Below are 27,519 nucleotides of genomic sequence, written 5' to 3'. Positions count from 1 at the left end.
AACTTATTTAGGCTTGCCATAACGAAGATTGACTAATTATTGACTGAAGACATTTCAGCTTTTCATTTTTTATTAATTTGTAGAAATTTTGAAAAACATAATTCCACTTCCACAAAAATCGCAATTTAATCCATTTTAATTTCAGGCTGTAACACAACAGAATGGGGGGAAGTCAAGGGGTGTGAATACTTTCTGTAGGCACTGTATACAATTCCAACGTTTAGTGCCTGAATTTGAAATTCCGTCATGTGCCCTTCCCTCCTCAAAATATTGAATGCGCATGCGCACGACAAAAGATGTGTGACAGCACCCACTAGCTAGTCTGAGTACCAGTCTCTTTAGCTAACATTCCCCTCCTTGCCACTCCTTGTAATGGTCACATTTCTTTGGCACATGACATTGAGATCAGGGAGTGGATTAACTAAAAGACTAGTACCCAGGCTACCCACTGGTTGCTGTTTAGGCAAAAACGATGTTGAATGGATTTGAATCTGCTAGTTCACTCAGCATATTGGCTGTTTAGGTAAAAACGATGTTGAATGACTTTGAATCTGCTAGTTCACTCAGCATATTGGCTGTTTAGGTAAAAAAATTGGTTCTTGAATGGATTTGAATATTCCAGGTCATTCAACATATTTGCTGAGGAATTTCACAAGCATAATATAATATGGTTTTCTCATGCCTACCCCAGTTGGTATGCCCAACTGTATCCCATAGACAGTCCCTGACAATATTTACACCAGAAAGCCCACTTACTACGCATTTCAAATAGATTCAGTGCCCATTTTGTACCTACGGGTTTGCCTGTTTGTGACCCAAATGGTTTACCCGATTGAGTCCCAGTCATTATTCCTGAACAAATAACACCAGATTGCTCACTTTCAACCCATAATAAATATTCAGGGCCCATTTAGGGCCCACACTATAACCCCTTATGGGTACCACCTAAGATGACCATTTCGCCCTTGCCCAGTTGAAACCCATGAAGTCCATATAAAACTCAGTTGGGGCCCACCTGGATATGTTGGCTGGGTATAGGACAGGATTTGTCTATTATGTGCTTATGTATTGGTCCTACAGAGGCATTATTACAGCACAGATGGCCAAATGTGATATATGTGTAAAAGAAAATACAGGCCCATATCTATTCAATATTAAAAGTATAAATTGATCAAGCTGAGTGGGTCCGGTGATGACAGAAAAACATGACTATTCAATGTCACTATTTTTTGTCTGTGCTGCTCCGGGTGGGGTGCATGGAGCCCTTAAGCGCTATCAAGTGTGAGGCTGAATACATTGTCCCAATTCGGTACAACTAAATGCTCTATCGTTGGGAGTGAGAAATAAGGTTCGTAGAGAATTGTGTATGCTGCCAAGCAGTTGATTTTCTCAGCAAGAGGCTGCACTCAGTAATCAAAGGCATTGTCTAATGAATGCTTTTAGCAAAAGAGCAGCGATACGACATTGGTCCAAGTGTGAACCTCTACAGTCGTGGCACCAAAGGTTGTGACTGAACACAATGAGAGGGTGGGGCTCTCTGCCATTCTAGACCTACACAGCTTTCACTTTTTATGACACTGAGCAAGTTGACAAGATTCTCTCTCCCTTTTTCTATCTTTCTATCTGTAGGCCTACTTTCTACCTTCTCTCTTTCATCTAGTCCATTCTGAAAATCTGTCTATTTTTTTAACATCATCTCTCCCTCCCTTTTCCTCTCTCATACAACCCTGTCCCTCTCTGTCTGCCTCTACCATCTCCCTTTCCTTGCCATCTGTCTGTTTCCATTCATAGTGCCTGGGTTAGGTTGTCTGCCAGCATGGCCAGTGGTGTGTAGCCCGGTGGTCCTGTGGGTGTGTTATTATACAAAGTGTGGTGGTCCAAAACACAGCAAAGCTGGCTCAATTTAATCTAACCCATGTCACAGTATTGACATAGCAAACTAAATCACATAAATAGATCATGTAAAAATGCCTGGAAGAAATACTCCTCTCATTGCCTCCACTTTTCAGCATAAGACATGTTAGCTCAGACAATTTTTCAGTTAGATTTGATTGAATACTGAGGTAGAATTCTTCATTGATCCAAGTAGTTACACAATCTCCAAACCTCACTTTAAACACTTACACGGAACCCAAACCGGCTACGCGCGTGCGCCTTCGTGCGCCATCGTACATACATTTATTTTGTCCCCCTACACCAAACGTGATCACGACACGCAGGTTAAAATATCAAAACAAACTCTGAACCAATTACATTAATTTGGGAACAGGTCAAAAAGCATTAAACATTTATGGCAATTTAGCTAGTTAGCTTTCACTTGCTAGCTAATTTGTCCTATTTAGCTAGCTTGCTGTTGCTTGCTAATTTGTCCTGGGATATAAACATTGAGTTGTTATTTTACCTGAAATACACAAGGTCCTCTACTCCGACAATTAATCCACACATAAAACGGCCAACCGAATCGTTTCTAGTCATCTCTCCACCTTCCAGGCTTTTTCATCTTTGAACTTACATGGTGATTGGCATCTAAACTTTCATAGTATTACTACACTGACCGGCAACACAGTTTGTCTTTCAATCACCCACGTGGGTATAACCAATGAGGAGATGTCACATGGGTACCTGCTTCTATAAACCAATGAGGAGATGGGAGAGGCAGGACTTGCAGCGCGATCTGCGTCAGAAATAGCAAGGAGTTCTATTTTAGCCCTTGGCAACGCAGACGCTCGATGGCGCGCACGAGCAGTGTGGGTGCAATAATTTAATAACATAGATTTCTAAATTTATTTTGCAACGCTCGCGCACATGACGCGAGCGGTGTGGTCAGCCTATTAGGCCTAACAAAAGATATAAGATTTACTGAAGTTCTTCTATTAGCTGCACATGACCCCTCTGATTCTATGGCATTTAGAAAAGACTACAGACATCTCAGACGTCATTCAGAGTGAGCGCTCAAAGCACACACAGGGAAGGAACAACAGCTTACACATTGGAGTTCAATTGATGATCACAGACAGTATATAAGATGTGTGCTCTAAAATTCTATTTCTCCAGATTAAGTCAAAAACAATTGTTCATAGCTAAAGGCTTATAGGGATTTGAAATGTAAGGCCTGAGCTCAGAGAGTTGGAACATTGGGCAGAAGTGTAGTGTATGTGTGGAAAATATCCTGTCATGTCGGTAAGGAAGAAGCTATCCATTCAGAAACATTTAGGGGTTTTGGACTTGGGGACGTTAGAGGTCAGTTTCTGTATAACTTGGTTCTTACTGTATTCAGAAGGATTCTTTTTTTTAAATGGTTTTGCTGGAGTATTTTCATTTGCTAAAACTATCACTCAAACTATTCTAGTAGAGTGGCATGGTGGGATTTACTCAGCAGTGATATACTCAGGTTTACTTATACTAATTGACCTCTAGCACTGACGTGTTTAATCCAGTTCAAAGAATGTGTGTTCATAGTATGTGGGAGGGAGGGGCGAGACTTGTCTGGTGTTGGCAGTGTTGTGTGAACAGACTGTGTGAACATGGATAGATTATGTGTCCTCCGCCAGTAGAGGGGAAAATATGGCTGACACAATAGGGGGAGGATTTGAGTTTTGTTCACTTCATCTTTTGTGTGTGTGTTTTAGCTATGTGCACATGTGCATGTGTGTGTGACCACCAGCCTTCAACTAGTCCTGTCTGACTTTGCCGTCCACTCGTCCATGCACTGAGCCACCCACACTGCCAGGCTTGACCCATCCCATCCTCGTGCCATCCTCATACCATCCTCTCTTCTACAAAGCCAGAGCAGAGCTGTGTCATTTGGTGCAGTATGCTGCCAGCTGCTGGTCTGTGTGAGTGTGTAGTTATGGTGCTGTATGGTTTCTCTGGGTGGTGCTGTAGGATTGGGAGGCCCCCAGATGTTCTGGTGGGCCAGCTCTGGTGCGGAGAGGTTTCCTCCTCAAGGTCCTGGTTATAGCCTGATCACAGGGGGAGAAGTCAGTGTGGGACCTGGGTCTGGGTGGGGCTCCGTCCATCCCAACACACCTCCACCCTGCCTAACCTATCAGATTGTCTTTCATTACATAGAGGCCACGCTCTGACCTCAAAAAGCAGGGTGGGCATGTCTTCTGTGTTCTGTACATGTGTGTGTGTGGAGCGGTGGGTGTCGGTTTAATTAGCCTACTACACTCTGTTGGCATGTACTGTGATTAGAGATGGGGTTTGCTGGGGCGGTGGGACACGTAGCAGACTGCCTGCTGTCTCAGATACACGCAGGCCTAGAGAGCGGCTGTATGAGGGCTGCTGTATTGCATGTAGGACATAGTAGTGCTCTCTTTGGAGTGTGTTTACGTGGTCCTTGAATGTTTATACATGCTGCTTGATGTACCATAGTGGCAAAGGTACAGACACTAAATGTCTCTCTCTCCATCTATCTCCCTCTTCTATCCTTCTCTCTCTCCTCTCCTAGGGGGTCTACTCACCTGTGTTTACTGTTGCCTGAACTTTAGGCAGTTTACGTGGCAACCTTCACTTCACACTTCAGTGATTAAGTGAACCTGTTCTCTGTCTGTTCTTTCTCTTTCTGTGTTTTTCACCTTTTGTCACTCCTCTCTATATCACTGTAACTGAGTAACTTGTTACCATTTCATCATTTGATGTGCTTATATGGCTATATCCCACTGCTAATGGGATCTTTCATAAAATGGTAGTTCCTTCGAGTGGCAGTTGGTTTAGTTTGGAAAGACTATAGAAATGGAAAGACGGTCTCTGTGTGAAGCTTTTTTTGTGAAAGTTCTTTACAATGACTTACAGTACATCTACAATGCACTGGTTGAACAACGCCAGAAAATATCACACTCTCTCTCAAGTTCCACACCTACTGTATATGACATGGGGCATTTTAACTGTATTGCCTTCAAACCTGCAGGAATGGTGCAAACGCCACAACATTTTTATTGGCTGGCTTTCTTTTCGAGGCGTGGCTGGCTTTTAGTCCAACACTGGCTTGCTTTCCACACAAATACATATTTGCCCTATCGGTATTATGAATAGAAATGTATTTGTTTTCACTGTATGCAAGTTCTCAGACAGAAACAAACAGTTTTGACATTTCAGATCAGCTGTTTCTTTGTACATGACAAATATGGAACAAATCAATGCGACAACCAATCGATATATGTTTGTAGAAAACCAGGGCAGGGTTTGAACTAGTGATGGGATCACTCTCTATTTGTTTGTGTGTGTGTGTGTTGTGTGCGGATTTGTTATGCTACTGTAATGAATGTGAGAATGCATGATGTCTGCCCATATGTCTGCCTGTGAAAGTATTTCAAGGGCAGGGGAGTAGGCTGCATGTTTACAGAAAGAGGAAGCTGGAGTATTTTTCGCGGTACAGTTTTGGCGTGGGGGTTAAAGAATGAGAATGGTCAAATCAAATGTTCATTGTCACATGCTTCGTAAACAACAGGTGTAGACTAACAGTGAAATGCTGACTTACAGGCCCTTCCCAACAATGCAGAATACAATAAAAAATGTAATAATTATATTATAAAAAAATATGGTAACACAAGGAATCAATACACATTGAGCAATGATAACTTGGCTATATACATGCATTACCAAGTCAATGTGCAGGTGTGTGACGAAATTGAGGTAGATTTAAGCAATAAGGCCCAAGGGGTGTGGTAAATGGCCAATATACCATGGGCTGTTCTTATGCACAACGCAACACGGAGTGCCTGAATACAGCCATTAGCCTTGGAATATTGGTCATACACCACAACCCCCGAGGTGCCTTATTGCTATTATAGACTGGTTACCAACATAAGCAGTAAAAATACATGTTTTTTCATACCTGTGGTATACGGTCTGATGTACCATAGTGTCAGCCAATCAGCATTTATGGCTCGAACCACCTCGTTTGTACATATACGTAGGGGTAAAGTGACTAGGCAACAGGATAGATAGTAGACAGTAGCAGCAGTGTGTGTGTGTGGCGACAGTGTGCCTGTGTCTATTATGTGTGTTATGTGTGAGTGAGTGTGTGTGTAGGGTCGGGGGTGGGTCCAGCTGTGTGGCTGGGGGAGGGGTCAAAGGTCATGAGTCGGGACAGGGAGAGAGGGGAGGTCAGTGTGCAGTAGAGGCACAGCAGAAGGGCTACGTAGCATGTAGTGTAGTGTATGATGGCACATCAGCTCCTTCTTATTGATCCAGTATGATCTAGATTTGAAAGGATATTTAGGGCAGCTGCCCTATGGCAGTATGAGCCCATATGGGCCACAGCCCAGAGACATGCTGGGTAATTCTGAATCATCATTGTAATCCCCCATGTGAGTACATGCCAAGCCAAAGAGGCCTCTTTATACATAGGCCAGCTGTAATACTCCACAGCCCTACTGTATGATATTCCAGGATTCACTCTCTCTTTTCCTCGCTTTCTCTCAAGCATCACTTTTTCTTCTTTGTAACCCTTTGTATGGTACATTTCTACTGTATACCTACTCAGTAACACTAACATTAGTTAACCAATTGTTGCATACTAATTTAGTCATTCTGGTTTATTTTGGATTGGTTGTCTTTCTCACTTGCTAACACAAACATACACAAACATAGACCAAGGAAAACGTGAGGAATGATTGTTCCTTACTAAAAAGCAGGTGGCAGGACGGGCTGATTGAGTTATAGTGATGATTTCATTGTGGTAATAGTGATGGCATTATCCATTTCCTCTAACAGTATTAGATACCAAATTACACCCAGCCCAGAGCACACAGTCCTGTCTGTAATAGAAAGGGGGATGAATGAAAGAGGGGGAGAGAGGGTGGAGAAACTGAAAAAATTAAACAAATGACCCATTCTGACCCAGTCTTCTACCAGCATAAAGCAACAACTAGTGCTGCTGGGTAAAACCCTTGAGACTATTTGTCCAGACACACCTTAATCTGCCAATGGAAAATCCAGCAGTAACAAAACACTAATAGACTGACCCTTATATAATTTGGCAAAATATTCTTATCTGGCCAATACGCTTTCTGGCTTTGGAAAGGCATAATGATGGGTTGTCTAATGAGGCTTTCAAATAACTGGGAGTTATTGTTTTCAGTCCGCTTTTCACATAGGGACTTAGTCAATAGTAGTAGCCAATCTTATGACATTTAAGAATAAGAAATGCTTAGTTATACCACACATGAGGACAGACTAGACAGGGGTCTGTTACAGACAGCTGAGTAACTGCATCAGAGTGTACAGTATGTCTGTCTGTTGGTGTGTGGATTTGAATTATTCTTGCATGCTCTACAGCTGTGCCTCGGGCTCAGGGTTATTAGATTGTTTGTTTGTTCTCATTTTTAAAGGTAGCTGTATCTGTGACCAGGTGTGTGTGTTTGCCAGTGTGTGTACAATATTTATTGAGCTTTATGTATATTTACAGCAGTGTGTGTGTGTGCGTGCGTGCGTGCGCGCGTGTGTGTGTGTTTGATCCACAGTGCAGTTGTGTTGTGTAAAGATTTAACACAAACGTGTGTGGTAGGAGAATTGGAGGTGGGCAACATTCACCACCAGACGCCGACAGGCAACGCTAGTACAGTTCCTAGGTGCATGTGACTAAGTCACCATGACAACCAAAATCCCTTGAACATGCTCGGAGTGGCGTCACTGGCTGGCTCTGGCAGACACTCCTGGTTTGGCTCAGCAGTGGAGGAAGAACGGGGGGCAACTTTCAAAGCTTGCAGGAAAGAGAAAGAGATCCAGAGAAGTTCCTTCGCTCTGAGAAGAGGGAAACAGCAACTCTCTCAGATCCTACTGGTCTATTTTAGATCTATGCCCTGAACACAGACATTTGTTCAGCATATACAGTGCTGCCGGTGTCTCTGGTCATTACTCACAATGTAGCAGCAGCATACACTCATACACTTTCCACTATTCAGCACCATTAATAATGAAACAGAAGGAATCCACCACAGCCAGCTGGATGGGCTTCATTGATCTCTGTGGTCACTGGATACTTAGCAGTACATCACTCATTTGTCCACTCTATCACGTATGGACACAGACAGCCATGCATACACACATGCACACACACACAGACACACGCACAGACACACACACAGACACACACAAACAAACACATTCACCCACTCATGGTAGAAGGTGTTTTGACGTTATCAGTATTGATCCAATGGAGAGGGACATTTGGTAAACAGATCCATGGGGAGTGGTTGAGGCAGGCACCCCAGTCGTTTGTCATGTTCATCCCCATTGTCTGGGAAGCAAACTGGTGAATCTCTCTGAGATTGGTTTTGCTTCAGTTGAGTGTGTATTTTTCAGGCAGGAAGGCCCCTTGGGTCCTTTATGAAAGATGGCAAAGATGATTATCAGAGTCATGTTTAACTCCAAAACAAACACATGGTTGGCTACATCTTACACAACATTACCTCCTGCAAAACGGAAAGATACTATATATTCCTAGATTCCCTCCAGTAAACAACAGATAAGAGTTGTTAGTCATGTAAAAAGTGAAGAGCAGAGCTGACTGCTGAGCTGGCTACTCTGGCAATCAGACAGGAGGGCTCTCTCAGTGTCACTACCTAACAGAGGTCAGGGCACTGCTGTGTGTGTGTGTGTGTGTGTGTGTGTGTGTGTGTGTGTGTGTGTGTGTGTGTGTGTGTGTGTGTGTGTGTGTGTGTGTGTGTGTGTGTGTGTGTGTGTGTGTGTGTGTGTGTGTGTGTGTGTGTGTGCGCGTGCGCGTGTGTGTGTGCGCGTGTGTGCCAATGTTTGTGTTTTTTTAGGACCTGTCTTGTTGATAGTGTTGTTAAGAAGGCAGAGCATTGCTTTATTATAGACAGACTTCTCCCCATCTTAGCTACTAGTGCATCAATGTTTTGACCATGACAGTTTACAATCTAGTGTTACTCCAAGCAGTTTAGTCATCTCAACTTGCTCTATTTCCACATTATTTATTACAAGATTTAGTTGAGGTTTAGGGTTTAGTGAGTGTTTTGTTCCAAATACAATGCTATTAGTTTTAGAAATGTTTAGGGCTAACTTATTTCTTGCCACCCACTCTGAAACTAACTGCAGCTCTTTGTTGAGTGTGGCAGTCATTTCAGTTGCTGTAGTAGCTGACGTGTATAGTGTTGAGTCATCCGCATACATAGAAACTCTGGCTTTACTCAAAGTCAGTGGCATGTTGTTAGTAAAAATTGAAAAAATCAAGGGGCCTAAAGAGCTACCCTGGGGAATTCCTGATTCTAACTGGATTATATTTGATAGGCTTCCATTAAAGAACACCCTCTGTGTTCTGTTAGACAAGGAACTCGTTATCCACATTATAGCAGGGGGTGTAAAGTCATAACACATACATTTTTCCAGCACTAGACTATGATCAATAATGTCAAAAGCTGCACTGAAGTCTAACAAGACAGACCCCACAATCATTTTATCATCAATTTCTCTCAGCCAATCATCATTTGTGTCATTTGTGTAAGTGATGTGCTTGCTGAGTGTCCTTCCCTATAAGCATGCTGAAATTTTGTTGTCAATTTGTTTTCTGTAAAATAGCATTGTATCTGGTCAAACACATTTTTTTCCAGAAGTATACTAAGGGTTGGTAACAGGCTGATTGGTCGGCTATTTGAGCCAGTAAAGAGGGCTTTACTATTCTTGGGTAGCGGAATGACTTTAGCTTCCCTCCAGGCCTGAGGGCACACACTTTCTAGTAGGCTTATATTGAAGATGTGGCAAACAGGAGTGGCAATATCGTCTGCTATTATCCTCAGTAGTTTTCCATCTAGATTGTCAGACCCTGCTGGCTTGTCATTGTTGTCATTGTGTGTGTGTGTGTGTGTGTGTGTGTGTGTGTGTGTGTGTGTGTGTGTGTGTGTGTGTGTGTGTGTGTGTGTGTGTGTGTGTGTGTGTGTGTGTGTGTGTGTGTGTGTGTGTGTGTGTGTGCACATGCGTATCTCTGTCTGTGTTTGTACGTGTGTGCATGTGAATGCATGTGCGTTTGCCCACATGAAAAAGTACTACAGTTTACTATATAATACTAGAGCACTTACTATAGAATTCTATAGAATTATGTAGTAAACTGTAGTATACTGTAGAATATTATACTCCACACTGTAGTATTCCTCAATCATGTGTTGTTCTTACTATAAATTGTGTAGTGTAGTGTAGAATACTATAGTAAATAGTACAGCATTATCCACCAAAACACTGTGCAGTAAATACTACAGTAATGTCAGCAAAAACACTACAGCTTTTTAACTAAAGTAATACTACAGTATTTAATTTGCATATACCATGCCTATTCCCCTCCTCCTTATCCCAACTTGTGCCACCCATAAGTGACAAACCTACATGCCAAGTATAGATCATTTATTATGTTCCCTGTGGGTTATAGAAAAGAGCAGAAGTGCTGAACGATTCGTTCAGACTCCAGTCCGATCTACCTATAGGTTATGGATAATTTGCTCTTTTAGTATTTGTTCAATAGGTTTCCTCAAGGACAAATACCCGACTTTTATGTCAAAGATAATAAAACAAAAACACTATAGTGAAGTACTACAGAATACTACAGTCATGTCCGCAAAAATACTACAGTAAAGTCTGCAAAAACACTACAGTGAATACTATACTATATAAATATCGTAATACTACAGTATTTTTTCATGTGGGTGTGTCTTGGTGTGTGGTCTTAGTGGCTGCAGAAGCATTACTGGCTTGAGAAGTATTACTGTAAGCATTACTGTAAACTGCAGGGTCAGGTAAAGATGTCCATCTCGTACTGTGCTCAATCTCTCTGACTGTAGCATACTTCACATTGTGTTCTGCCAAGCACAAGTAGTGTGTTCAGGCAGAGGTCATCACATTCAGTCCTGGTCTGGTCATACTGTAGGTACTGTAGGTGCAGCATCGTGCCATGTAGCACCAGGGATGGGCACAGCGGGCTACAGTGGTGCCCTGTCTTCCCTGTCATCAGCAGCAGTAGACCCAGCAGAGCAAACACATCAATAAAAGACAAGATTGTTTCTGACTGCAAAACTCCTGTCTGTGAGTGTTCTTCTGTGTTTGGTTGTGTCACTGTGAATTTATATCTCTGAGAAAACTACAGATGTAGGATCTTAATTTGAGACAGTTTGCTACAGCAGGAAAATAATCCAGCAGCAACAGGAAATGTGAATTGTTTATGCGGATTAAGGCAAATCAAGTCTCAAATTTCAATGTGGAAATTACAAACTTTAGAAGCCTTTTTAAAACTCAAATACAGATTTCCTACATCTGTAGTGTTTGTGTATGTATGCTTTATGTTTGTGTTTGTGCAAATATGTCTATTAAACTAAAAGTATGCATAGGATAGGATATTATACCGTTCATACCAGTGGCTGTTGGTGCTGTTTAAGATTAGGGAGGGACAATTTGTTATGAGCATGGCCTTTTTTCTATTACAGCAAATTGGATCACTGTCATTCATATTCCATTCACCCAGCTCAACATCAATAGGTTCAGTACCGCCTTGCACACTCTTGCCTGCATCTAGCTGAGCTGGGATGTAATCATTAGTCCAAACAGTTGCAAAATGTTCTGTTCTAAAACAAAGGTTTCTATTGGACAAATGTAGGTAGGTCCATCCCTGTTTCATTCCGTTTGCTTCCATTTAAGGAAAATAGAACCAGCGGAATGAATTCACCCATGATCACCCGCGCACACAGTTCACTTTCATAGCAGCCACATACAGCATTGTCACTTTGCTCGTTGTATAATTTATTCTCGTATCAACTTTTGTAATGTTTCCCTATTTGAATTGTTATAAAATTCACTGAGTAGGATGGTCCTCCCCTTCCTCCTCTGGTTCATACAGTTTATGCGATGTGGCACTGTGGTTTGCATGTCTGTGTGCCATGTGTATTTGTGAGATAGAGAGGATGATGGTATGTGTCAGCTCTTGCACAATGCAGTGATGTTTTTTCTATCATCCACACTGTTGAGGATTATGTTTAGTTGAGTCTGGATAAGACACAGGGTTACTATTTGATAAAACAACTGGTGTTTTACTCTCCACTTGATCCTGCCATCTGTCACCCACCCCTCCGATGCAGAGGTCAGGAGTCAATCTGCTGCTGTGGGGAATGGGCTCTAGGTTGAAGATGACAAGGTTAAGACAACGTAATACTGTAATTCCATGTGGCAGTGTTCGAAAATAAACAAATCCATTGGACCAGTGCTGTAGATAACTACTAGCGCCGTTGCTAACTTGCAACACTGGTCCCAATTTCGCAAAACGTTATGGGATATTCGAATTCCGTTGTCTTAACCTTTGTCATCATCAACCTAGAATGGGCTGGGGAGATGGATGATGATGAGGACTGGAACCGGTTCTGCACTTTCTCTTCCTCTCCATCTTCCTCTGCTTTCTCTCCTTTGCTTTCTCTCCATCTCTATCTCTCCTCTCCTCTGCTCTCTCTCTCCTCTGCTCTTCTCTCTATTTCTCCTCTGCACTTCTCTCTATCTCTCCTGCTTCTGCTTGTGCGTGCAGATTTGCTTTGTTTTATTTAAAAAAAAGGTCCAGTGTTGTTGTACTCTGTTTTGATCATCATGACACAGCATTAACACATCACCCTAAACAGTGAGATGGATTAAGCATATTAGATCAAATATATTACGCTAGCTGATTCAAAGCTGGTAGCCAAAGCACAATCAAAATGATCATTGCTAAAACAGTGCCTATAGAAAGTATTCATGCTTATTCCAAATGTTGTCATGTTAAAGACTGAATTCAAAATTGATTAAATATATTTTTCTCACCCATCTACACATAATACCCCAAAATGACAAAGTGAAAACATGTTCTTAGACATTTTGCAAAATTATTGAAAATGAAATACAGAAATATCTCATTTACTGAAGGATTCACACCCCTGAGTCAATACTTTGTAGAAATACCTTAGGCAGCGATTACAGATGTAAGTCTTACAGGGTAAGTCTCTAAGAGCTTTCCACACCTGGATTGTGCAACATTTGTCCACTATTCTTTTCAGAATTCTTCAAGTTCTGTCAAATTGGTTATTGATCATTGCTAGACAACCATTTTCAGGTCTTGTCATAGATTTTTAAGTAGATTTAAATTAAAACTGTAACTCAGCCACTCAGGAACATTCACTGTCTTAGTGGTAAGTGACTCCAGTGTAGATTTGGCCTTGTGATTTAGGTTATTGTGCTGCTGAAAGATTAAATAATCTCTCAGTGTCTGGTGGTAAACAGACTGAACCTGCTTTTCTTCTAGGATTGTGCCTGTGCTTAGCTCCATTCCTTTTATTTTTTATCCTGAAAAACTCCCAGTCCTTAACGATTACAAGCATACCCATAACATGATGCAGCCACCACTATGCTTGAAAATATGAAGAGTGTATTCAATCATTTTTATTGGATTTGGCCCAAACATAAAACTTTGTATTCAGGACAAAAATTATATTGCTTTGCCAAGTTTTTTTGCAGTATTACTTTAGTGCCTTGTTGCAAATAGGATGCATGTTTTGGAATATTTGTATTCTGTACAGGCTTCCTTCTTTTCACTCTGTCAAGTAGGTTAGTATTGTGGAGTAACTACAGTGTTGTTGATCCATCCTTAGTTTTCTCCTATCACAGCCAATAAACTCTGTAACTGTTTTAATGTCATCATTGGCCTCATGGTGAAATCTTTGAGTGGTTTCCTTAATCTCCAGCAACTGAGTTAGGAAGGACGCCTGTATCTTTGTAGTGACTGGGAGTATTGATACACCATCCATAGTGTAATTAATAACGTCACCAGGCTCAAAGGGATATTCAATGTCTGCTTTTTGTTTGTTTTACCCATTTACCAATAGGTGCCCTTCTTTGTGAGGCATTGGAAAACCTTCCTTGTCTTTGTGGTTGAATCTTTGTTTGAAATTCACTGCTCGACTGAGGGATCCTACAGATACTGTGTGGGGTACAGAGATGAGGTAGTCATTCAAAAATTGTGTTAAACACTATTATTGCACACATAGTCCATGCAACTTAGTATGTGACCTAAGCATATTTTTACTCCTGAACTTATTTAGGATTGCCATAACAAATGGGTTGAATAGACATTTCAGATTTTCATTTTTAATTAATTTGTAAAAGTTTTTGGGAAAAAAATATATATTTTCACATTATGGGTAGTGGGCAATGGGGCATTTTTGTTTCTCAGTAATATTACTAGCCACCTAGCAATTTTATGAATTTGACTTTAGCTAGCCCAGATAGGTTCCCAATTTCACAAACTCATAACTAGCTACCAAGAAGTCATTTCAGGCTATCAATCAAGTTCGAGTAGTTAGCTTGTCTAACTATCTGAGCTGGCATGCCTGCTGGTAAGGTTGTTAGACTTTAGAAAATCAAGCAATAATTCAATGTACTGAATAAGAATCAAATTGCTTTCAGTCTTTTACCCAGATTTTACCATCAATGCAGCATTTATAAAAATAAAAAAAAGAACCACTAGTCAGGAGGATACAGACAACTCAAGAGTTATGCTTCGATTTGCAGACACCTTTTTACATAGAATTAAGCATAATGATTATCTCCAACCCCCTGTCATGATGCCCATGTCAAGACAGCTAAGAAGAGTTCAGATTGAAATGGTTCGTCATCAGACCAAAACATATTCCCAGTCGTCCCCACTGCCATTTCAGCCCAGAGGAGAAGGTCACAAACAGCCCCTGGTGGGAGCTGCTGCTGCTGCTGCCTGCACTTCACTCCAACATGGTCATGGTCATAGGTCCAGAGACAGATGCAGTTAGTGTTCAGCCAGCTTCATCCTAGGGCATACTCCTTGTCTAGCAGACAGACACAGGGTCTGCATCCAAAATGGAATGCTATTCCCTGTATAGTGCACTATTTTTGACCAGAGCCCTATGGGCCATTTGAGATGCAGACAGGGGCTGCAGTCCAAACACGTTATTTTTACCCCCTCAGCCCCTGAGGTAGCCACTTTCCCTCGGGGGAATCCCCATCGTAACCGGATGCAGTTTGATTGCCATCTTCAGTGGAGGTTCAATTCACTAACGTTGCCCCTTCTGCTCTTGTTTTAGCTCGAGGGAGCGAGTGAACAACTTTGGTCACTTGCGGGGTTGATATGACCCACAATTCAATGCAAACTGTAGTCACATGTCAAAATCTGGTGGCTGCGAAGTGTCAAATTGAATCAACAAGGCTGAATTTTTGGCATGTCAGAAAAAAAGTATGAAGCTAGCTTGCTAAAATACACTGCTCAAAAAAATAAAGGGAACACTTAAACAACACAATGTAACTCCAAGTCAATCACACTTCTGTGAAATCAAACTGTCCACTTAGGAAGCAACACTAATTGACAATACATTTCACATGCTGTTGTGCAAATGGAATAGACAACGGGTGGAAATTATAGGCAATTAGCAAGACACCCCCAATAAAGGAGTGGTTCTGCAGGTGGTGACCACAGACCACTTCTCAGTTCCTATGCTTCCTGGCTGATGTTTTGGTCACTTTTGAATGCTGGCAGTGCTTTCACTCCAGTGGTAGCATGAGACGGAGTCTACAACCCACACAAGTGGCTCAGGTAGTGCAGCTCATCCAGGATGGCACATCAATGTGAGCTGTGGCAAGAAGGTTTGCTGTGTCTGTCAGCGTAGTGTCCAGAGCATGGAGGCGCTACCAGGAGACAGGCCAGTACATCAGGAGACGTGGAGGAGGCCGTAGGAGGGCAACAACCCAGCAGCAGGACCGCTACCTCCGCCTTTGTGCAAGGAGGAGCAGGAGGAGCACTGCCAGAGCCCGGCAAAATGACCTCCAGCAGGCCACAAATGTGCATGTGTCTGCTCAAACGGTCAGAAACAGACTCCATGAGGCTGGTATGAGGGCCCGACGTCCACAGGTGGGGGTTGTGCTTACAGCCCAACACCGTGCAGGACGTTTGGCATTTGCCAGAGAACACCAAGATTGGCAAATTCGCCACTGGCGCCCTGTGCTCTTCACAGATGAAAGCAGGTTCACACTGAGCACATGTGACAGACGTGACAGAGTCTGGAGACGCCGTGGAGAACGTTCTGCTGCCTGCAACATCCTCCAGCATGACCGGTTTGGCGGTGGGTCAGTCATGGTGTGGGGTGGCATTTCTTTGGGGGGCCATGTGCTCCATGTGCTCGCCAGAGGTAGCCTGACTGCCATTAGGTACCGAAATGAGATCCTCAGACCCCTTGTGAGACCATATGCTGGTGCGGTTGGCCCTGGGTTCCTCCTAATGCAAGACAATGCTAGACCTCATGTGGCTGGAGTGTGTCAGCAGTTCCTGCAAGAGGAAGGCATTGTTGCTATGGACTGGCCCGCCGTTCCCCAGACCTGAATCCAATTGAGCACATCTGGGACATCATGTCTCGCTCCATCCACCAACGCCACGTTGCACCACAGACTGTCCAGGAGTTGGCGGATGCTTTAGTCCAGGTCTGGGAGGAGATCCCTCAGGAGACCATCCGCCACCTCATCAGGAGCATGCCCAGGCGTTGTAGGGAGGTCATACAGGCACGTGGAGGCCACACACACTACTGAGCCTCATTTTGACTTGTTTTAAGGACATTACATCAAAGTTGGATCAGCCTGTAGTGTGGTTTTCCACTTTAATTTTGAGTGTGACTCCAAATCCAGACCTCCATGGGTTGATAAATTGGATTTCCATTGATTATTTTTGTGTGATTTTGTTATCAGGACATTCAACTATGTAAAGAAAAAAGTATTTAATAAGATTATTTCATTCATTCAGATCTAGGATGTGTTATTTTAGTGTTCCCTTTATTTTTTTGAGCAGTGTATATATAGACATTGATTTTCGGCTTAGTCTCGTAGTGAGGAGCCTATAAAACGTAGCTAGATTCATAAACATATTTTGGGGGAATTCTGACATTTATTGGAATAAATGACCAAACTATAAAACTAGCTAGCCAGCTATGGGTAACTGTAGCTAGCTACCTGACAGGAGTGCTAGCTATATACATTATCTTACTAGGTATATTAATAGCTTTAGGTTGGTTGTTTTTAAGCTCAACATCAAGATTTTCACTAAGGACGTTGCCTCTCCGATCATAACTCTCCCTCGCTTGGGCAAGGGACATTTAAGGCACTTGGATGTGACGATTTAAAACGTAATTCAAGGGCTGAGGTTTTAGGGCCGAGGGCTGTCTACTTTGAGTTTGAAACTCAGCCAGGGTCTATTCTGGTCACTATAGCTGTGTTTACACAGGCAGCCCAATTCTCATATTAATTTCCAGTAATTGATCTTTTGACCAATCACATAGATCTTTTCACATCAGATCTTTTTCAGAGCTGATCTGATTGGTCAAAAGACCAATTAGTGAGAAAAAAAGATCAGAATTGGGCTGCCTGTCTAAATGCAGTCCATCTGTCCTTGATGACATAATGCATGACGTTACACAATATGACAGAAAGAATGGCATTAGCCATAGTGACAAACTGTGAGGTCACACATGATGACACAAACAGTGACCTTACACATAATGAGACATCATGTAACAAGAGATGGTTTATAATCTTGTAACAGACTTTGATGCAACCTAGATGACCTAATTAAGAGAGCTAATAGCATCAATATATCCATTTCTGATCTATTGACAGTTTTTCTTGGCGTCAGTCCTAAAGGGACTCACTATCTGCTTTGGATGTTAAAGTTGTTATCCTCAAAAATGAATTGACAGGGGCTGCATAATTCATTGGCAGGAGCTGCACAGTGCTTTCTGTTTCTTAACACAATTACATTTTTACATGATCCTGATCGATTCAGAGATGGGCTTCCGCATTTTTCAGCATGTTTTTACAAAAATATAGATTTTTCCGCAAGGACATATTCAAGATTCTACCCTCCACAACATAACCTGGTTTTGGACAAAATTACCTGGAAGGATTCCTACTACCAATGATTCTTATTTCCAAGGTCTATACAGCAAATGCTCTGGCAAACCAATGACCAGCAAAAGAAGCACAAGAAACCTGAAAACACCATCCAACCTGGAACTGAGTGAGTAATATTTAGTCTGAAGCTACTTTTAAAGCCAAGAAGAAAAATATATTACAATTATATATTTTACTTTATAAGGACTGAATGCTAAGTTGATGCTGCCAAGCTTCCTAGGACAGAACAGATCAGATCAATTAGCACTCAGGTGTGAAGTGAGAGGTGTCAAAGCCTCCCAGAGGCCTTTGAATCCCCTCCATCTGTGCAGAGGTCATTACCATACAGCACACCCTGGATTCATCTCTATTTTGAACTGACATGCAGCCAGGACACTTCAATTGTAAATGACCTCAATAAGAAAGAGTATTGTTGCTTTGATCACATATCTCCAAAATACAACAGCCACAGGACAACTTTGTTTGGACGTCGTAAAAGACCATTTGCCCAAACTGAAGAGATATAGCTAGCTAGTACCTCCATTTACACGTGGGAAAAAAACGGTGGACAAAGACTTGATAGCTACGTTAGCTAGCTAGCTGGGGTTTTCTACAAGGAATCTGCCTCCCGAAAAAAGCTTCTCCAAAGTGGGTGTGACACCTACTCCCGTTGCCTGCTGCACTGTTGATTCCACCTGGCGATCTTTTCACCGTCTGCCCTGGCCTGTCTCCCCCTGTCTGGTACAGGTACCCCCGCCACACTCCCCCCTCTCTTCCGAGCTTTCACTCACCTCCAGCACACACGCACAGTTGGGGCGAGTGACTCTGAACTTACAATGGCTAGCCCCAAGTTGTTATATTTGTTTCTTGTGCTTTATGCTATTTGCCTCATGACTATGAACTTGCTTGTTTACCCAACCATGGGACAGGCTATGTTTGTTCCCACACTCGGGACTCTGACTCTCTATTGGTTGCATCACCACCTGGTATGGCAACTGCTCATCATCTGACATTAAGGCGGTACAGAGGGTAGTGCGTACTGCCCAGTACATCACTGTGGCCAAGCTTCCTGCCATCCAGGACCTATATAATAGGCGGTGTCAGAGGAAAGCCCATAAAAATGTCAGAGACTCCAGTCACCCAAGTCATAGACTGTTTTCTCTGCTACCGCACGGCAAGCGGTACCGGAGCGCCAAGTCTAGGACCAAAAGGCTCTTTAACAGCTTCTATCCCCAAGCCATGACTGCTAAACAATTAAGCAAATGGCCACCGGACTATCTAACCACACTGTCCGATTTCAAAAAGGCTTTACAACGAAAGCAAAACATTAGATTATGTCAGCAGAGTACCCAGCCAGAAATAATCAGACACCCATTTTTCAAGCTAGCATATAATGTCACATAAACCCGAACCACAGCTAAATGCAGCACTAACCTTTGATGATCTTCATCAGATGACAACCCTAGGACATTATGTTATACAATACATGCATGTTTTGTTCAATCAAGTTCATATTTATATCAAAAACCAGCTTTTTACATTAGCATGTGACTAGCATGTGACTAGCATTCCCACCGAACACTGCCGGTGAATTTACTAAATTACTCACGATAAACGTTCACAAAAAGCATAACAATTATTTTAAGAATTATAGATACAGAACTCCTCTATGCACTCGATATGTCCGATTTTAAAATAGCTTTTTGGTGAAAGCACATTTTGCAATATTCTAAGTACATAGCCCAACCATCACGGGCTAGCTATTTAGACACCCGGCAAGTTTAGCCTTCACCAAAATCAGATTTACTATTATAAAAGTTTGATTACCTTTTGTTGTCTTCGTCAGAATGCACTCCCAGGACTGCTACTTCAATAACAAATGTTGGTTTGGTCCAAAATAATCCATCGTTATATCCGAATAGCGGCGTTTTGTTCGTGCGTCCCAGACACTATCCGAAATGGTAAATCAGGGTCGTGCGCATGGCACAATTCGTGACAAAAAAATTCTAAATATTCCAATACCGTACCTCGAAGCATGTCAACCGCTGTTTAAAATCAATTTTTATGCAAATTATCGCGTAAAAAAATCTCCTTTTCGGCAAACAGAGGAAAAATCACAAAGACGGGGGCGGCCAGGGCACGCGCCTAAGCCCACAGTCCCTTGATCGGCCACTTGAGAAAGGCGATAATGTGTTTCAGCCTGGGGCTGGGATGACGACATTCAGGTTTTTCCCGGGCTCTGAGCGCCCATGGAAGACGTAGGAAGTGTCACGTTAGAGCAGAGATCCTTTGTAAAAGATAGAGATGGCAAAGAAGTTCAAGAAATGGTCAGACAGGCCACTTCCTGTAAAGGAATCTCTCAGGTTTTGACCTGCCATTTGAGTTCTATTATACTCACAGACACCATTCAAACAGTTTTAGAAACTTTGGAGTGTTTTCTATCCAAAGCCAATAATTATATGCATATTCTAGTTACTGGGCAGGAGTAGTAACCAGATGAAATCGGGTACGTTTTTTATCCAGCCGTGAAAATACTGCCCCCTAGCCATAACAGGTTAAATGATGTATGACACTTGTATTTTCATGAATGTTTAATATTACGATTTCTGTCATTTGAATTTGGCGCTCTGCAATTTCACCGGATGTTGTCAAGGTGGGACGCTAGCATCCCTGTAACGCTCGTCGTTGAAGGGGGACCAAAACGGTACTCCCCAGCCTGCCTCCATGGTCCTTTACCATGCAGGATCTCCTTCCTTGTCCAGGACTCCAAATAGCTCTCTTGCTGCTCCTTCCTCCGAGTGCTTGGTCCTTCTTTGGTGGGTGGTTCTGTAACGCTCGTCGTTGAAGGGGGACCAAAACGCAGCGGGTAAAGTGCTCATCCTCTTATTTATTAAAGAAAACACAATCAATACAAAACAAATGACGAAAACAGTCCAGTAAGGTTCATAGACTATACTAGAAACAACCAACCACAAAACCCAGTGAAAACAAACACAACTAAATATGGCCTCCAATTAGTGGCAACAACAACCAGCTGCCTCTAATTGGAGGTCATTGACAAAACTCACATAGAACTAGAAAAGCTAGATAAACATAGAAACAAGAAAACTAGAACCTAAACCCTACAATGACAAATTACCCCTTTTACTGGCCAGGACGTGACAGTCCCAATGATCTGTAAGAAGTTAATGTTGATGATGTGGTTGTTGGTGACATGAAGCACATGGCTGAGCTCTTTAATCACCACTTCATTAAGTCAGGATTCCTATTTGACTCAGCCATGCCTCCTTGCCCGTCCAACATTTCCTCATCTCCCACCCCTTCTAATGTGACTAGCCCCAATGCTCCTCCTTATTTTTCCCATGCCCCGCTACAAAGTTTCTCCCTGCAGGCGGTCACTGAGTCCGAGGTGCTAAAGGAGCTCTTTAAAATTGACCACAAAAAAACATCTGTGTCAGATGGTTTAGACCCTTTCATACATGAAGGACCCATTTCAGCATTTGCTGTATGATCGATGAGAATCTCCATATTGCAAATGTACGGTCCCTTACTAGACGTCCGCAAATGTTTTATGAATTCACCGACGGTGTCGGGCCGTGCACCAGGGCCAGATCTTCCGGGAAGTCATCAAACGAAGTCTCTGACATTCGGTTTCCGTTTTATAAAAATGTCAAATTTTGGTCATTTTCCCGCTGTCCTGGTAAATACCACCAGATGGCGAATGGATTCTTATTGCAAATGTATAAAACATCACTAATCATGACATGGCCATTTCTCCTAAACGGAAAAGACTTCGAAGACGAAACTTGGTGAGCATAGGTTTGGCCTAATGGGCTGTTAGCCCAGAAACAAGATGGCATCAAGGCCTCAACGCTTTTTTAGTTAAGGCAATTTTTCTAGGATTAACCTGTTGGGGCTAGGGGGCAGTATTTGCACGACCGGATAAAAAACATACCCGATTTAAACTGGTTACTACTCTTGCCCAGAAATGAGAATATGCATATAATTAGTAGATTTGGATAGAAAACACTCTAAAGTTTCTAAAACTGTTTGAATGGTGTCTTTGAGTATAACAGAACTCATATGGCAGGCCAAAACCTGAGAAGATTCCATACAGGAAGTGCCCTGTCTGACAATTTGTCCTTCTGTTGCATCTCTATCGAAAATACAGAATCTGTGCTCTAACGTGACATTTTCTAAGGCTTCCATTGGCTCTCTAAAGCCGCCAGAAAGTGGAATGGGGTGTCTGCTGTCTCTGGGCAAAGAACAGCAGGAGAGTTTGGGAGTGGTCAGCCTGGGGACAGTGAGACTGAGATGCGCGTTCACGAGAATTCTCCATTTTTTTCTTTCAGCCTTTGAATGAATACAACGTTGCTCGGTTGGAATATTATCGATATTTTACGAGAAAAATAGCATAAAAATGTATTTTAAACAGCGTTTGACATGCTTCGAAGTACGGTAATGGAATATTTTGAATTTTTCTGTCACCCTTCGGATAGTGACTTGAACGCACAAACAAAACGGAGCTATTTGGATATAACTATGGATTATTTGGAACCAAAACAACATTGGTTGTTGAAGTAGAAGTCCTGGGAGTGCATTCTGACGAAGAACAACAAAGGTAATCCAATTTTTCTTACAGTAAATCTGAGTTTGGTGAGTGCCAAACTTGGTGGGTGTCAAAATAGCTAGCCATGATGGCCGGGCTATCTACTCAGAATATTGCAAAATGTGCTTTCGCCGAAAAGCTATTTTAAAATCGGACACCGCGATAGCATAAAGGAGTTCTGTATCTATAATTCTTAAAATAATTGTTATGTTTTTTGTCAACGTTTATCATAGGTAATTTAGTAAATTCACCGGAAGTTTTCGATGGGTATGCTAGTTCTGAACAAAACATGCTAATGTAAAAAGCTGTTTTTTTTATATAAATATGAACTTGATTGAACAAAACATGCATGTATTGTATAACATAATGTCCTAGGAGTGTCATCTGATGAAGATCATCAAAGGTTAGTGCTGCATTTAGCTGTGGTTTTGGTTTTTGTGACATATATGCTAGCTTGAAAAATGGGTGTGTGATTATTTCTGGCTGGGTACTCTCCTGACACAATCTAATGTTTTGCTTTCGTTGTAAAGCTTTTTTGAAATCGGACAGTGTGGTTAGATAAAGGAGAGTCTTGTCTTTAAAATAGTGGAACGTCTGTCCCTAACAGGTTTTAACCTGTCTCTCCTCTCTGGGGAGGTTCCCATTGCTTGGAAGGCATCCACGGTTCGTCCTTTATTTAAAGGGGGAGATCAAGCTGATCCTAACTCTTATCCGCCCATTTCAATTTTGTCCTGTTTATCAAAAGTGTTGGAAAAACCTGTCAATAATCAACTAACTGGCTTTCTTGACATCTATAGTATTCTCTCTAGTATGCAATCTGGTTTCCGCTCAGGTTATGGATGTGTCACTGCAACCTTAAAGGCCCAAAATGATGTCCCTATTGCCCTTGATTCCAAGCAATGTTGTGCTTCTATTTTTATTGACTTGGCCAAAGCTTTTGATACGATAGACCATTCCATTCTTGTGGGCTGGCTAAGGAGTATTGGTGTCTCTGAGGGGTCTTTGGCCTGGTTTGCTAACTACCTCTCTCAAAGAGTGCAGTGTATAAAGTCAGAAAATCTGCTGTCTCAGCCACTGCCTGTCACCAAGGGAGTACCCCAAGGCTCAATCCTAGGCCCCACGCTCTTCACATTTTACATCAACAACATAGATCAGGCAGTAGGAAGCTCTGTCATCCGTTTATATGCAGATGATACAGTCTTATACTCAGCTGACCCCTCCACAGATTTTGTGTAAATTGCTCTACAACAAAGCTTTCTTAGTGTCCAACAAGCTTTCTCTACCCTTAACCTTGTTCTGTACACCTCCAAATCAAAGGTCATCAGGTTTGGTAAGAAGAATGCCCCTCTTACCACAGGTGTTATTACTACCTCTGAGGGTTTAGAGTTTGAAGTAGTCACATCATACAAGTACTTGGGAGTATGGCTAGACGGTGCACTGTCCTTCTCTCAGCACATATCAAAGCTGCAAGCTAAAATTAAAAAATCCTCTATCGTAATCGCTCCTCTTTCACCCCAGCTGCCAAACTAACCCTGATTCAGATGACCATCCAGGCTAGATTACGGAGATATATTTTATAGATCGGCAGGTAAGAGTGCTCTCGAGCGGCTAGATGTTCTTTACCATTCGGCCATCAGATTTGCCATCAATGCTCCTTATCGGACACATCAATCACTGCACTCAATACTCCTCTGTAAACTGGTCATCTCTGTACAGCCGTCGAAAGATCCACTGGTTGATGCATATTTATAAAACCCTCTTAGACCTCACTCCCGCCTATCTGAGATATCTACTGCGGCCCTCATCCTCCACATACAACACCCGTTCTGCCAGTCACATTTTGTTAAAGGTCCCCAAAGCACACATATCTCTGGGTCGCTCCTCTTTTCAGTTCGCTGCAGTTAGCGACTGGAACGAGCTGCAACAAACACTCAAACTGGACAGTTTTATCTCAGTCTCTTCATTCAAGGACTCAATCATGGACACTCTTACTGACAGTTGTGGCTTCTTTGTGTGATGTATTGTTGTCTTTACGGCGGACTATGTATTTTTGTAAATAACAGCTGGTGCATGATATCTAAGGAAGTCTCGAGCTTTTGATCGCCTGAGGTGAAGTATCTCATGATAAGCTGTAGACCACACAACCTACCAAGAGAGTTTTCATCTGTATTCTTCATAGCTGTTTACATACCACCACAGTCAGAGGCTGGCACTAAGACAGCATTGAATGAGCTGTATTCCGCCATAAGCAAACAAGAAAATGCTCACCCAGAGGCGGTGCTCCTAGTAGCCTGGCACTTTAATGCAGAGAAACTTACAAAAAAAAATAAAAAATTATGTTAAATGTGCAAACAGAGGAAAAAGAACTCTGGACCACCTATACTCCACACACAGAGATGCATACAAAGCTCTCCCTCGCCCTCCATTTGGCAAATCTGACCATAATTCTATCCTCCTAATTCCTGCTTACAAGCAAAAATTAAAGCAGGAAGCACCAGTGACTAAATCAATAAAAATGTGGTCAGATGAAGCAGATACTAAGCTACAGGACTGTTTTGCTAGCACAGACTGGAAAATGTTCCGGGTTCCTCAGATGACATTGAGGAGTACACCACATCAGTCATTGGCTTCATCAATAAGTGCATCGACGACGTTGTCCCCACATTGACCGTACGTACATACCCCAACCAGAAGCCATGGATTACAAGCAGAATCCGTACTGAGCTAAATGCTAGAGCTGACGCTTTCAAGGAGGGGGACTCTAACCTGGAAGCATATAAGAAATCCCGCTATGCCCTCCGATGAACTATCATACAGGCAAAGCGTCAATACAGGACTAACATCGAATAGTACTACACCGGCTCTGACGCTCGTCGGATGTGGCAGGGCTTGTAAACCATTACAGACTACAAAGGGAAGCACAGCCGAGAGCTGCCCAGTGGCACAAGCCTACCAGACGAGCTAAATTACTTCTATGCTCGCTTCGAGGAAAATAACACTGAAACATGCATGAGAGCACCAGCTGTTCCAGGAAGATTGTGTGATCACGCTCTCTGCAGCCGACGTGAGTAAGACCTTTAAACAGGTCAATATTCACAAGGCCGCAAGGTCAGACGAATTACCAGGACATGTACTGGGAGCATGCGCTGACCAACTGGCAAGTGTCTTCACTGACATTTTCAACCTCTCCCTGTCTGAGTCTGTAATACCAACATGTTTCAAGCAGACCACTATAGTGCCTGTGCCCAAGAACACTAAGATAATCTGCCTAAATAACTACCAACCTGTATCACTCACGTCTGTAGCCAGGAAGTGCTTTGAAAGGCTGGTCATGGGTTACATCAACACCATCATCCCAGAAACCCTAGACCCACTCCAATTTGCATACCGCCCCAACAGATCCACAGATGATGCAATCCCTATTGCACTCCACACTGCCCTTTCCAACCTGGACAAAAGGAACACCTATGTGAGAATGCTATTCATTGACTACAGCTCAGTGTTCAACACAATAGTGCCCTCAAAGCTCATCACTAAGCTAAGGATCCTGGGACTTAACACCTCCCTCTGCAACTGGATCCTGGACTTCCTGACGGGCCGCCCCCAGGTGGTAAGGATAGGTAACAACACATCCGCCACGCTGATCCTCAACACAGGGGCCCCTCAGGGGTGCGTGCTCAGTCCCCTCCTGTACTCCCTGTTCACTCATGACTGCACAGCCAGGCACGACTCCAACACCATCATTAAATTTGCCGATGACACAACAGTGGTAGGCCTGATCACCAACAACGATGAGCCAGCCTATAGGGAGGAGGTCAGAGACCTGGCCGTGTGGTGCCAGGACAACAACCTCTCCCTCAACGTGATCAAGACTAAGGAGATGATTGTGGACTACAGGAAAAAGAGGACCGAGCACACCCCCATTCTCATTGGCGGGGCTGCAGTGGAGCAGGTTGAGAGCTTCAAGTTCCTTGGTGTCCACATCACCAACAAACATGGTCCAAGCACACCAAGACAGTCGTGAAGAGGGCATGACAAAACCTGTTCCCCCTCAGGAGACTGAAAAGATTTGGTATGGGTTCTCAGATCTTCAAAAGGTTCTACTGCACCATTGAGAGCATCCTGACTGGTTGCATCACTGTCTGGTATGGCAACTGCTCGGCCTCTGAGAGCAAAGGGGGTAGTGGGTAGTGAGAACGGTCCAGTTCTGGGGCCAAGCTTCCTGCCATCCAGGACCTCTATACCAGGCAGTGTCAGAGGAAGGCCCTAAAATTGGTCAAAGACTCCAGCCACCCTGGTCATAGACTGTTCTCTCTGCTACCACACAACAAGTGGTACCGGAGCGCCAAGTCTAGGTCCAAGAGGCTTCTAAACAGCTTCTACCCCCAAGCCATACAACTCCTGAACATCTAGTCAAATGGCTACCCAGACTATTTGCATCCCCCCACCCCCCCCACACCCCACCCCCACCCCCCACCCCCCACCCATCTCCTATTTACACCACTGCTACTTTCTGTTGTCATCTATGCATAGTCACTTTAATAACTCAACCTACATGTACATACTACCTCAACTAGCCGGTGCCCCCGCACATTGACTCTGTATCGGTACCCCCCTGTATATAGTCTCACTATTGTTATTTTACTGCAGCTCTTTAATTACTTGTTACTTTTATCTCTTATTCTTATCCGTATTTTTTTGAAACTGCATTGTTGGTTAGGGGCTCGTAAGTAAGCATGTAAGGTCTACATCTTGATTTTATTTTATTTGTCCCCGCAGGAGGCCTTTTGACTTTTGGTAGGTCGTCATTGTAAATAAGAATTTATTCTTAACTGACTTGCCTAGTTAAATAAAGGTTAAATTAAAATAAATAAATAAACATCATAATCATTTATACAGTCTTTGTAGCACAGTCTTGCCCCAGGGACTCTGCCACACACAGTCCAGGTTGTGCTGAATATGGTTTGGTGGCTCTGGGTTTAGGCTGAGGC

At 42.8% G+C, this 27,519-nt stretch overlaps 1 protein-coding gene across 1 annotated transcript in view; it reads left to right on the top strand.

The window, feature by feature from the left end:
- The window catches only part of LOC106573651 (sphingomyelin phosphodiesterase 3), a 54,686-nt gene that overhangs the window by 11,148 nt on the left and 16,019 nt on the right, over positions 1 to 27,519 (top strand). The gene's annotated exons all lie outside the window — the stretch shown is intronic.

This window comes from Salmo salar, chromosome ssa16 (assembly GCF_905237065.1).
Source record: "Salmo salar chromosome ssa16, Ssal_v3.1, whole genome shotgun sequence".
In the NCBI taxonomy this organism is placed as follows: domain Eukaryota; kingdom Metazoa; phylum Chordata; class Actinopteri; order Salmoniformes; family Salmonidae; genus Salmo; species Salmo salar.
Note: the sequence above shows the minus strand (reverse complement) of the source record. Positions and strands in the feature narration are given on the sequence as shown.